The 13581-nt window shown below is 40.4% G+C and overlaps 1 protein-coding gene across 1 annotated transcript in view; it reads left to right on the top strand.

Moving 5' to 3' along the window:
* The window catches only part of LOC138796957 (uncharacterized), a 124114-nt gene that overhangs the window by 83405 nt on the left and 27128 nt on the right, over positions 1–13581 (top strand). The window lies entirely within an intron of this gene.

Below are 13581 nucleotides of genomic sequence, written 5' to 3'. Positions count from 1 at the left end.
TTTAAATAAGAGGCATCTTTAGAGCAATTTCTGCGAGTGCGAATGAACTCCACAGGGAGATTTCTGGTGACATGGTTAGGATGACTACTGCTAGCCTGTAATACGCCATTACCGGCGGTAGGTTTTCTATGCAGGCTAGTATTAATGTAGCCACCTTCCAGGGAAAGTTTTAAATCCAAAAATGGGATAGATTCTGTCTCAAATTGATATGTAAATTTTAAGTTTAGCGTATTCCCATTAATGTATTTTACAAAATTTTCTGCATCAGACCTATTACCCCTCCATACCAGGAAGAGGTCGTCTATATATCTCCCGTACCAGAGAATGAATTCTCTGTACGGATTGTTGATGTTATGCGGTTATGTGGATATACATTAACAATGCAATATATTGGTTATAACCTCACGATTGCAAATTTTCTTCATTAGTATCTTTCCATATCCTAATATGTGGATATCACTGTAATGATGTTTCCACGTAATAGATGCTGGTCTAACTAATTAGAACTAGCAGTCATCATACTGCAGCTCCTATGCTACAATTTGTTGATTGTGGTTTACATAATGGTTCATGGTCAAACTCACATAGGGATGCTCCGCCTTATATGTGATCGCTTATCCCTTAGCCGCAGTATATACATCTGGGTACAACGCTGGATAATATACTTGTGCGATTGGCGCATGCGCGATTACCTTAGGAGAGTGACGATTCTCCCTATATGATATATGCGCATGCGCGAGTCTTCCACAACGACGCCGACGTCTATCCATGGTTACGGTCACCATGTTTGTGTAGCCTTGATAGTATTAGCTTTCCTCTTACGCTTTGGACTTACTGCGCATGCGCAGCCTCCCCAAGATGGCGCCCGTTATCGCTGGACGCTAGATTCTCCTGCACATGGTACGTTATGACTGTAATTGCCCACACATGTTCCAGATATATATATAGTATGCCCCCCACTCTACCATTCATATCCCTGAGGAAGCCGCTGGACGGCGGAACGCGTGGGGTTTCTCTTTCCCACCTGACCCATTTTCCATACGTTTCTAGGACTGTTATGGTGACTACTTTGTACTGTCCTACCTATATGGATATACCATTGTGGTGTTGTTATAGGGATATGTTATAGGGACTCTGCCCTGGGTCAGGGTGGTTGAATAGTCCTTGCTGGTACACCGGCCGGACTTATGTGGACATTTTAATTGTTTTTAAAGTAGAGTGTTATTGGGGTTTGTCTCCCTTTTTGCTATACTCCTGCTTTATCTATTTAGTGGAATTTTTGTATTTATGTTTATATTGTAATAAAGTATTTTTGTGATGTGCTACCTATTTGTGCATATGCTTTTTGTTCTCCTTGGCTCTGTGTCTTTTATATGCATTGGTTTAGCACTCCTTTAATTACAGCGGTGCCCACTGGTTCTATATATATAGATAATCACAAAGGACATTGTCATAATTGCTATACTTGCGCAGGTGGTATCTCAGGGCAACTATGGCTGCTTCATGGGGTATGCTAGGATATAGAGCAGCAACGTCGCATGAAAGCCATGCTCCACCCTCAATGGATTCCACACTGTTGTTTGCCTACCAATGTGCAATTACACTGAACGATTCGTAAAAAAACGCGGAACTTGAGCGAACGAACGTGGAATTACAGCGAGCGATTAGCAAACGATTAATGATGATTTTAGGTTCAGATCTAAATCAACGATCAACGAAATACGAAAAAAATTTTGATCGTTGCCTGCAATTACACAGAACGATTATCATTTAAATTCGAACGATTTAACAATTTTTCGCACGATAATCGTCCCGTGTAATAGGGCCCTAATACATTAACTGTCCACGCTCCCGCCTGCTTCTCCGGCTCCCTACACCACTATCTATATATATGGGGGAGCATATGGTACGTGGGCTGCTGGAGTTTGAGTGCCAGGGCTTCTTTTAAGTCCCAATCCAGCCCTGAATCTAAGTTACTGCAGCTCATCTCCCATTCTAGATAATGAAAGGTGTACAGCTTCTGGCCTCGTCCATTGTGTATGAGCCAAACTGTTGCTCACCTTAACATCTAGTCAGCGCCAATCAGACACTGATGGCCTATCTGGAGGAAAGGCCAATAATACACCTTTATTACATGCCCCTGTTCCTTATTGGAACAATTTTCAAGTATACAATTTTGTGTCATGGCACTCATTACAAGTCCTGCCATTGACAGATGGCCATTGCTGCCTTTAGGGTATGTTCACACTGAGTAAAATAGGCGGAATTCCACAACGGAACTCTCCTCAGTGTGTCATAGCATCTCTATTGGAGAACGCATGCTCCTCCGCTGCTACGGCTCTCCGCTCAAAGAAGTGAGAGCAATAGAATGCCAAGCCGGGATCAGCGCTACTACAGTGCAGACCCCGGGCCCGGACAAGATGCGGGGATCGCTCCTCTGCAAACGCGTCGATCCCCCCACTACACCACCAATGAAGGGGGAAATCAAGCATTTAGTCAACTTTGACAGCTGCATCTAAATGCTAATAGCTGCGGTCCCGGGTTGCATATAGCACCTGGGATTGCGGCGGTTCAGAGCGGGGTCGCCGCATGGCCCCCCCATCTGAGCCCCCATAGCGACGCCAGGACGTTTAGTTACGCCCTGGGTCATCTGGGGGTTAAACCACAGCCAGGAATTGATTTGAAAAGAGGAGAAATCTCAGTCATTCCTTTATGACCTGTTCCCTGTTTATAGTCTGTTCCTGGCTTTGGCTTCGAAAATCTGTTAGATAAATCTCTGTGTAAACACACCAAGTTTAGTAAATGTGGGCCAATCTCTTTGAGAAGACTGCCTCTTTATGTAGACCAGATTTTCTGTTTAATCGCATGCTACACAAAAATTCCCTTAGTAGACCACCGCTCTTAATTTTTCAATGCAGTTCTGGGTCGTCATACCAACAGTATATAGCTATTAAAGGGGTTGGCCTAGTTATAGTAAAATAGCACAGTGTACAGTATTAGTATGTGTACTCACAGCACTTACTGCCAGCAGCTCCCTGTGTACCCCATAGAGCTGAAATCACACTCCCATCATACAGGCTTTGCTGTCCTGCTCCGTGGTGATTCTGTCCATAAGATGGCCAACATGTTAAAATGTAACTGTCGTTACAACTTGCAAAATCTAAATCAACAGTAGATGTCATGTATAGCAAGTTTTCACATTTTTTACATTTTTTTTGTTATCATGGATAATACGGCACTTCCTTTGTTAAGACTTATCACAGGAAGTCTGTTTTGTTTTCCAGTTTGTTTGTGCTCACAGAGAAGGCAGTCATGTAATTGATGGATGCATTGAACCATTACTCTCTGTACTGGCTAATCAACAGGTACACTTTAAAGCATATGACCATGCCCCGACCCCCAGTGTCCACCACTGAGCCTGTATATGCCTATGAAGGACACTGGGGAGGAGCATGGTCACATGCTTTAACACGAAGGCCATTTTATGAACAGAATCACCACAGAGTAGGACAGCACAGCCTGGCTGTACACTGAACTATTTTACTATAAAGTGGGCAAAACCTTTTAGGGTCAAAATACTTCTGGTACTAACGGGTTAAGATCTGTATTATTATTGTTTCTGTGCTGATGTCTTGTGAACTCACATGAGAAGACATTTTCTAGCACCACTGATAATATTGCATGGTGTCTTGTAACAGTATGACAGCCCATATGTTGTTTTAGAAAGACTTGGCAACAACAAGCAAAAATATAGAACACATATGGAAGTAGAAGCGTTCCGTTGTACAGTTTCCTTTTGCATAATAAATTAAAAAATTGAATAGAATGGACTGTAAAAAGTATCAGAAATAGCAATTATATCACCATACCGAAGCTGACCTGTCAACAATTACATTTCATATTTGATCAATTCTTTACTTTGTGTTGGTCTACCACACCTACCTTTCTGTTATCTTCTTCTTCAATTTTTTAGAAGAAGGGTGAGTAGGTGAGTGGGACCTGTTGCAGTGCACGCATCCTCCTATTGTCCATATATTTATACTATATACCTTTGGTGATGTCACCTGCACATGTTGCTCATTGAGCAACTGTGATTTAATATAGGATTTCTTCTGTGTATATCTACTATATATATTTATTTATTTTCTTGCTGCTATTTACAATTGTTTACATCGCTTACTACACAGTGGAGGTTGCCTGCATTGCCACAGTTAATTTAGTCCTTATTTATCTTCATGTATGTGCAATATATGATTCCATAAAATATTTTGTTATGTCCCCTCACTAATGTATGTATTTGGTTATGTTTCAATCCCTTCATATTTCTGTCATTTTTTAATAAGAAATATTTCGAATAAAGATTACAATTATATTCATTTATGACTGTCCTGCATTTTTTGTGATCCCTTGTGGATCTTTTTTGGTTTGATATATATTCTTTTGTGCGTTAAGGACCAAAAGATCTTTTTGGGCATTCTATTCAGGTTATTAATTTTTTAATGTAGAGATTGTAGAAAAGTTGAAAAAAAAAACTAATATGCTAGATCTATAAAAAAAAAAAGGCAAAAAACTGTATATAGACAGCCTCTAATAGATCCTTTTTTTAAGTTTTTAAACGTGAAAATTTTCCCTGTTTCTTTCTTTATTTTTATTAACCCCTTCAGAATTGGCCCAATTTTTTTTTAATCACTACATTTAAATAGTAATGACTTATTTTGAAACAATGTAGTTGCAGGAGGGTTCCTTTTTGGGGGACAACTTATTTTTAAGTGACACCATGTTGGGTCATATATAATTTATTAATTAGATTTAAAAACTTTTTTTCCATTATTTTGTACATTTAAAGTGGTACTCCAGTGAAAAATTTCTGAAAGTTATACAGATTTAAAAATCTCTAGTCTTCCAGTACTTAGCTGCTGCATGTCCTGCAGGAAGTGGTATATTCTTTCCAGTCTGACACAGTGCTCTCTGCTGCCACCTCTATCCATGTCAGGAACTGTCCAGAGCAGGAAAGGTTTTCTATAGGACTACTGCTCTGGACAGTTCCTGTACACCACTTCCTACAGAACTAACAGCAGCTGATGAGTACTGCGAGAGTACCCCTTCAAAACAATCTTAACTGTTACTGCTGGTACACTGACATTTTTCCCATATAAAACTCTATGCAAAGTCTTTTCAAGCCTCCACCCTCTATCCTATAAGTGTCCTCTGACCTCGTAGATGCATTGGTGTTATTTTATCCTCTTCTTTCATTAATTTGGACTTACAAATATATACAGTCACAATGTAGATATGTAATATGAGATAGACTCTCGCACATTATATTTCTTCTTCTGCACGCTACGAATAGAAGCATTGACATTTCTTTTCTCCATTTCATTAAGGTAGGTGATAATCTCACACAGCAGATCCATTCTGCGCTATAGTAAGGTGAGGCCTCAGGATGATGAAATGTGAGTGTGCTCTTAAATCTCTGTGGTAGCATTATTTAACAAAACTTCTCAAAGCAGCCATATGTTCCTAAGTGGTCCCCTGCTATTACTATATATATGTATTTTAAGTTGTAAGAATGGATTGAATTTGGGAAACAAATGTTCTTGCTATACCGTGGATAATTCACTATTTAAAAATGTTTACTTTCTGTCAACCAGTGTAGTGAATCCTGAAGTTGATTAAAGCCTAAAATACACGACTAGTGACAGAGAACACATGTAAGGAATAAATACTCGGAACTTCCCTCTCTCTCTCTCTGTCATCTGATATTCCAGAACCACTGATCATCTGGTATACATTTGGCAGTGACTGTCACCATAATGTCAAATTTCACAATGGCAAAAACCATAAACTAAGCAGAAATATCCATCTACGAAATTCTGTATAAAGTTATAGCTGTGTGTTCATTTAAAATAACAATAGCATTGTATATACTTTTCTATGAGTAGTTCCATTGGTTGAACCAGAAGCTTCTCTACCAAACGAATGCATTACAGATGGAAATTCTTTATCAACTACCTTTTCCCATAAGGCTATGTTCATACATAGTAAGAGACCGGCCGTTCCGAGACCCGGCCGGGTCACGAAATGGCCGGTCTCTGAAAAGATCATCCCGGCCGGTACTGCAGTACCGGACGGATGATCTTTCAGGCCGCAGAATTCTGATGCGAGCGCATCTGTGCGCGCCCGCATCAGAACTCCCCACTGCACACAATGGAGCGAGCGCCCGGAGCTGTTTGCTCCATAGTGTGCACTGATAGGTTCTCTGCAGCCGCTATTCAATGAATAGCGGGCACAGAAAACTGACATGTCAGTTGTTTGGGTCGCCACTGGGGATCCCGGTCGGAGCGTATACCATGTGTATATTCTCCGGCCAGGATCCCATAGACGGCAAGGTAACATATTTTTTTGCAATAATCACGGCCGTTGTTGCACAGATAACAGATAACAGATGCTTTTTCTCCTATACCTATCCCTACCTTCCTATCTTCCCCACCACTTACAGGGATTCTTAAACACCCTGTAGGAAGTTGTCACATGTGGAGAGGAAGTGTAGCATCACTTAGTCAGTTTCCCTCTGATTCTCTGAGGAGTAGGACACACACACAGACCAGGCATCCCTGCTGTACTTAGCCAGGGCCTGGCTCTGCAAGGTTCCCTTTCCGGGACAGACCAGCTGTGGAAGTGAACAGACACACGTGTATGGAGAACACAGAGACTTTCTTTAAACAAGCTATACCTACAGACACTATGCAGTGTTGAGCAGCTAAAAGAGGAAAAGTCAGAGGTCACCCCAGACCACGCAGAGAACCTCTCTTAACAGAGCAGGGCAGTATCCTAGACAAAGGAATTGAACCGGATAGAGCAAAGCAACCGTATAAAGGTCTAAGTACTCTATCTTGTAGCGTAAGTGACACCAGATAAATTTGGACATACTCTCAGGTAACCAAGACTGGGGCTTGTGTCACCCTCGTAAGATGGGTAACTCGACACTGCAGGGCAAAAGGTGGTTCTAACCACAATAGGGTCGAAATACGGGCACAAGTATTTTCTTCTCAAATATTCTTCTTCAAGTATTTCTTATCTCAAGTTCCAGTAAAGCACATTACTACACTAGGTTGGGGCTCTCCCGACAAATTCCTCTACTCTCCTGACAAACTCCTCTCAACTCCTCTGAACTCTTCTACTCTTCTCAGTGCGGAACTGAACCAACACTGCTACTATACCTTAGCACTCAAGCTTTTCTCAGCACAAATTCAGTAAACTCGAGTCTGTATCACAGAAGTGACCTATTGAAGAGTTATTCTGTATTACTTTCAATAAAACCATTTTATTTATTCTACTGGGATTCAGTGATGATTGAACCAGCACCTACACACACCGGCTACACCATCCTTGGGATATTTTACCCTTTTTGTGGGTGGCGGTACCAGTCCAGATGGGTAAACTTCCTACTCTGGACCAAGGTGATAAGAACCAAAGGGACCCATTACAACCCCGGCAGGTTACTGACCAATGGGGACCAATATAGCCAGCCACTACAAAAAGCAGGTATACCACCATACCTGTGTGCTGAACTAGCACTGGTGTCACAACAGTACCATCACTGGCTGAGCTATATTCCAACCACCGACATAACATCATCCCGGTGGTTGGGTACTAAAGAACTAGTGCAGCACCACAGATACAGTATAGAGGAAAAACTACAGAGTAGGGAGGGAGGTATGGGGACTATTTGCAGAGAGCGATGTATACAGTATGGGAGAACAACTACAGAGGGTGAGATATAATGTATGGGGACTACCTGCAGAGGGGGGATGTATACAGTATGGGGGAACAACTACAGAGGGGGGAGGGAGGTTTATAGTTTTGAGGACTAACATCAGGGGAACTTACAGTATGGCTGCAAACTACCATGCTTTTCCAAAAATAAACCTTCCCCCGAAAGCAAGCCCGAGCAGAGAAAAAGTAACATAAGACCCTCTCTTATATTTGGAAAAATAGGGTATTGTTTTCTCTGGGAAACCCTGGAATCCTTTCTTAGTACCCTTTACCCCCCCCCCCCCCCCCCCCTACATTACTTTCTCTATCCCTTGATCCCTTGTTATCTCTTAATAGAAGCTTGAATAAGAAAAATGAAATGTATTTAATGTTGTGTATTAAAAATTAATACAGCTCTCCCTCTAGTGGTACTCTGTAGAAAACATGCACAACAATAGACAAATCACACCATAATAATAGTGTGCGGCATCACATAATTACATCGCATGGTTTGGAAAAAATTCTTCTGTTAACACAGTATTTATAAATATGGAGGTATGGAGGTGGTAATTTGATTAGACCCCTCTCCAGTATGCATACAGCTTTAGAGGGGTACTCTGGAAGCAGAAAACTTTTTATATGTTTCTGCCCTATTAGAAAACATAACAAACATCTTATGCACACTCCCCCAGTGTCCCCTTGTGGGGTCGCCGGTGTCCCCCTGCCACTTTAGAGACGGACTTGTCTTGGCAGTGACAAGCCCGCTCAACCAATCAGTCACTAAGATGGGACAGCACCGTGGCCAGTGACTGGCTGAGCAGGCTGTCAGTGCAGAGATGAGTCTGTCTCGCAAATGGTGATACGGCAGTCAGCGATGCTGGAGACACCACAGCAGGACACTACCTTCATTATTATTAAAGGGAGACTGACAGTATGTGTATGCATATATACGTGCTGACAGTTACAGTGGGAACGTATATATACTGATTGCTGACGGGAAGAGGTTAATATACTGTGTGCATTGGGCAGCAGTCATTACATTGACTTCAATGCATTTCATTTAAAATCCAACAATAACAGACGTCTTTTTAAAAAGAAAAAGTAGACGTCTTTTTTCTCTTTATTTTTACTTAAAAAGAGAGAAAATGCGTCCGCTTTTTCTTTTTAATATATCGTCCAGTATTACTGTTTTTTTTACTTCAAGTCAATGGAATGCATTGAAATCAAAGGCATGATGGCCGTCTAATGCACATAATTTATTGAATGAAACATGTTTTTTTTTTGTGCAGACATATGACAATTTTGCAAACAACGGACATTATATTTTAGTTCTTCACGCAGTTTAACTTTTTTCCCCATCCTCAAAGGCAATCAGTCCACCTGAACTAGAATAATTTACCAACAGCTGTCATTGTAATGACGGGGTCCCAAAACGTGAAATGATGGATGTCATTGGAACTCAAAAAACAAGTCATGTGAACATAGCCATAATATAATACCCTAAGACCTATGGAAAACAGCCGTCTACATACATTGTAAAAAATATATTTTTTTTTTGCATTGTGCACACAGACTGACATTTTTCTATATACTTTACTGTAGCACATTATTATACTCAAAATACAGATGCGTTTAATACCTATTTTAATGTCATATGTCATGTTGATTTCATGTTATTAGCAGGTTAGACGAATCTGACCTACTGATAGCTCCCCATTGTGCACAGGGCGCTGAGGAGGGAGGTATGTCTTATTTTTATCCTCTGTGCCATTCCCATGCAATTTTAATATAGTGCTCTGTGCAGTTAGGCCCTTTGGAGAATTGCCCCGCTCCCTGAGCCCTGATAAGCCCCCGTCTGGCCCCTCCCTTCTATTGATTATCAGTGAAGCAGGCTAGCCAGGGGAAGGTCAAATTGGCATTCCAGCATTCCACTTACTTCCAGACACAGCACCACTCTTGTCTCTAGTTCAGGGTGCAATTAAGCTCAATTTACTTTAATGGAACTTAGTTACAAAACCACATCCAAACTGGAGACAAGAGTGGTGCTGTCTTTGAAAAAAAGGGGCCATGTTTTTGTAGCACTGAATAACCCCTTAAAAACTGCACAGGAATGGCGTTGAGGATGAAGGTAAGAGACATACCTTCATCCTCAGTGCCCAGTGCACATTAGAGAGCTATCAGCAGATTAGATGCTTCCCTTTAAAGGGGTAGTGTGGCGTTTAAAAATTATTCACTAAATAACACACATTACAAAGTTATACAACTTTTTAAATGTGTGTTATGTAAGTGAATGGCCCCCTTTCCTTGTCCCCCCACCCCCGGAAGTGTGGTGCAGTATACTCACCAGATTATTGTTGACCCCGGACTCCCGAAGATGACGTCGTTCGACTGAAGATGGCGTTCGGGGTTGACAGTAATCTGGTTAGTATACTGCAACACACTTCCGGGGGTGGGGGGACAAGGGAAGGGGGCCATTCACTTACATAACACACATTTAAAAAGTTGTATAACTTTGTAATGTGTTATTTAGTGAATAATTTTTAAACGCCGCACTACCCCTTTAAGCTGCTTGTTTTACTAGACATCAATAAATACATCAAGATTTACAACATGAATGAGAATTTCCGATTGTGATGCTCCAAAAAATGGCAACAGTGAAAGACTCAAATGTTTAGGATGATATTGGAATGGTATGATGCTTTGAATATTGATTAGATGAGAAAATAAAACAAATAATGCTAAAGACTATGAAATGATATAACTATGTAATAGAAAAGACAGAAAAACAAACAAAACAATATTGTTCAATAGCCTTCAGAAAGGTATTTATGTACATTCTTATGTATATTTCAAGTGGGGAGGGGTTGCTGTACATACCTTGCAGAGGGGGCACTGTGTAAGGAATGCTGTTTTGATATGTAAAACATATCTATTTATTCATCTACATAGATAAATTAGAAAAAGAGAGATGAAACAATAGTGTCTCCTTTCCCCTATACCACTCAGGAGAGGCTGTTATTTCCCATCCCTTGGCCAGATGATAACTGTGTGCTGTTAGTGGTGGGCGGGATTACAGATGAAGTGTTACAGCTTGCCTGGCAACAGAAGAAATAGAGATCCTGTGACCTCTGTCTCAGAAGGGAGGGGGAGGACAGAGGAGTGGCGACAGGGTGGACCAGGCAGTAAGGATTTTTAGCAGATTCAGGGTGTGAGTAAGGATGAACTGCAGACAAACAGACCAATTCATGTAATAGAATTAGAAAATAAATTACAAACAAGCTTAAGCTATGGGTGGGGATTAAACAGGGTTAAATCTTTCTTCCTCTTTAGGTGCTGGTTTTTGGAAGGATTAAATGTCCTTAGATATAGTTTCAGTAACATTTGATGATAGAAAACATGTTTGTTTTCTCCCTTTTTTGTTTAAAAATAGAAAAAGGGGAGGTGATATGATTATTTTATTTATTATAGGATGCATTTATTTTTAAAAAACATTTCCATTTTACATTTGTGTAAATCCCCTAGGGAACTTGCAGAAGTAATTAATTGTTTCTGCAATTTCAACTTACGCACAAGTGTAGTGTGAGTACAAGATTTCTTAAAATACTTTTGCATAGTATTAGATATGTGCAGGACAGCACATTCAAACTTTAGGTTAAAGGGGGACTCCAGCAACTCCTTTCAAATCAACTGGTGTCAGAAAGTTATATAGATTTATAATTTACTTCTATTTAAAAATCTCAAGTCTGCCAGTACTTATCAGCTACTGTATGTCCTGCATGAAGTGGAGTTTTCTTTTCCGTCTGAGGGTCTGTGCACACTCAAGAATAGGCGAGAAATAAGCAAGGAATTGAAGAGAAAAGTTTTCTGCTTGATATTCCTTGCCTATTTAGCTCTGGAGGAATAGGACAGAACTTGAGAATAATTTTTGCGGAAATCAAGCAGAATTTGGGTGCGTTCACACTGAGGAACCCACACAGAGAACATCCCACAAATTCCACCAACAAACTATGTAAATTCTTTGAGCGGAAAGCGGATCCACAGCAAAAAAATTCTGCTTGAAAATTCTGCCATGTAAACAACAAAGCGAAAATTCTGCCATGTGAACACAATGGGACATTGCTCTGTTCAGATTTTACAGCGGAATGTGAAGCAAAACCCGCAGGAAATGAAGGGGCGGAGTTCACCCCAAATTCCTCGCCTATTCCTCAGTGTGCACATACCCTTAGGGTGGGTTCACACTACCGAATCCACCATTTCCTGCAGGACATACAGCAGCTGATAAGTACTGGGAGACTGGAGATTTTTAAATAGAGGTACATTACAAATGTATATAACTTTCTAACACAATAATAATAAAAAATGTTACTTCTTTAAAGCTACACGTCAATTTTGGCCGTAACATGGCTCAAACTGGTAAGTGGATCAGTTTTTTGGGTTGCAGTTGCAGTTGTTATTTAACTTTAAAACTAAAAATTGCTAAAAAGCCTAATCAAATCAAAACAATAAAAAAAAATGTAAATGGCTCAGTGGGTGAATACTTTATATAGATACTGTATGTCTTGAGGTTCCTCTAGCAGAATGACAGGGAATATGATATTTCTGAGCTGTCCTCCTGTAATACTGTTATAGATATAAACACCACAATGACTGCCAAGTGTAAAAATTCCATTTTATTAATCCTGGGTAGCTGGGAACTAAGCAAAAAAACGCAATAATTTTTCACCTCCTGGCAAAACAATTCTCCAAGGACAAATAAATGTTATATGTGTTTGGATTAATGAAGTCAGATTTAATCAGTACATTTCCTTCAGCAATACAAGCATGACTTTTTCAATACCAGAGGATTCTGACGCTTCAGTGTCACCGCAGAGATGGAGAAATTAGATATGTGGATGTGCGTCTATGGACATGGACATAGAACAAAGCAGTAATATAATTGTGATATTAAAAACAAAACCTGCATCAAGCCACAAATTCCCTGTGTATATTATATCTTTAGGGCATAATGGCTTGAATAGACAGATTTGTAATTTACTTCTATTTCAAAGTCTCAAGTATTTCAATACTTATCAGCTGCTGTATGCTCTGCAGGAAGTGGTGTATTCTTTTCAGTCTGACACAGTGCTCTCTGCTGCCACATGTGTCTGTGACCGGAACTTTCCAAAGCAGTAGCAAATTCCCCCAAAAACTCAAATGCTTTGGACAGTTCCTGTAATGTGACTGTACCCTATCAATATGTGGGCTTGGTGAAACAAACACCAAAATTACCAAAACTATTTCATGAATTGTCACTGTTGAAGGAATGTTATATTGTAAGATTTGTGACAGATCAATGAAGAATAACATGTGAAGAGAATTTTTTCAAGAACTTAAACCTGTGCCCTAGTGTAAAAAACATGTCATGTGCAGTATTTGCAGTTTAAAAGACTTAACGGTGTATTCCAATCTTTTAAAATACATGTTGATTCATCACCCCTCCTAACAATTCTTTCTATACTTGATATTATCTTTTCAGTCTCCTTCCCCCAGTTCTGAGCCTGCTGATTTCTGCTGTAGACACAGAAAACTGTGTGTTAGCTGTTCACTCCATCTCCGCCTCCTCCCCCCTTTTAAGATGGCTTATGTAAACAGTGTCTCTGGTCGGCTGTCTTTGCACTATGTAATGCCAGAAGTGTTAATCACAGTCCGATCACAAGCAACTTGACCTCAGATTACCCCCTCCCATTACAGAGTGCAGAGACAACCGACTGAGGACACTGTTTACATGAGCCGTCTTGGAAGGGAGGAGGAGGGAGATCCAAGTGGAGACAGAGAGAACAGCTCACA

Source organism: Dendropsophus ebraccatus, chromosome 7 (assembly GCF_027789765.1).
Source record: "Dendropsophus ebraccatus isolate aDenEbr1 chromosome 7, aDenEbr1.pat, whole genome shotgun sequence".
Classification (NCBI taxonomy): domain Eukaryota; kingdom Metazoa; phylum Chordata; class Amphibia; order Anura; family Hylidae; genus Dendropsophus; species Dendropsophus ebraccatus.
The sequence above is the reverse complement of the archived record's forward strand: the minus strand, read 5'-3'. Positions and strand labels throughout refer to the sequence as shown.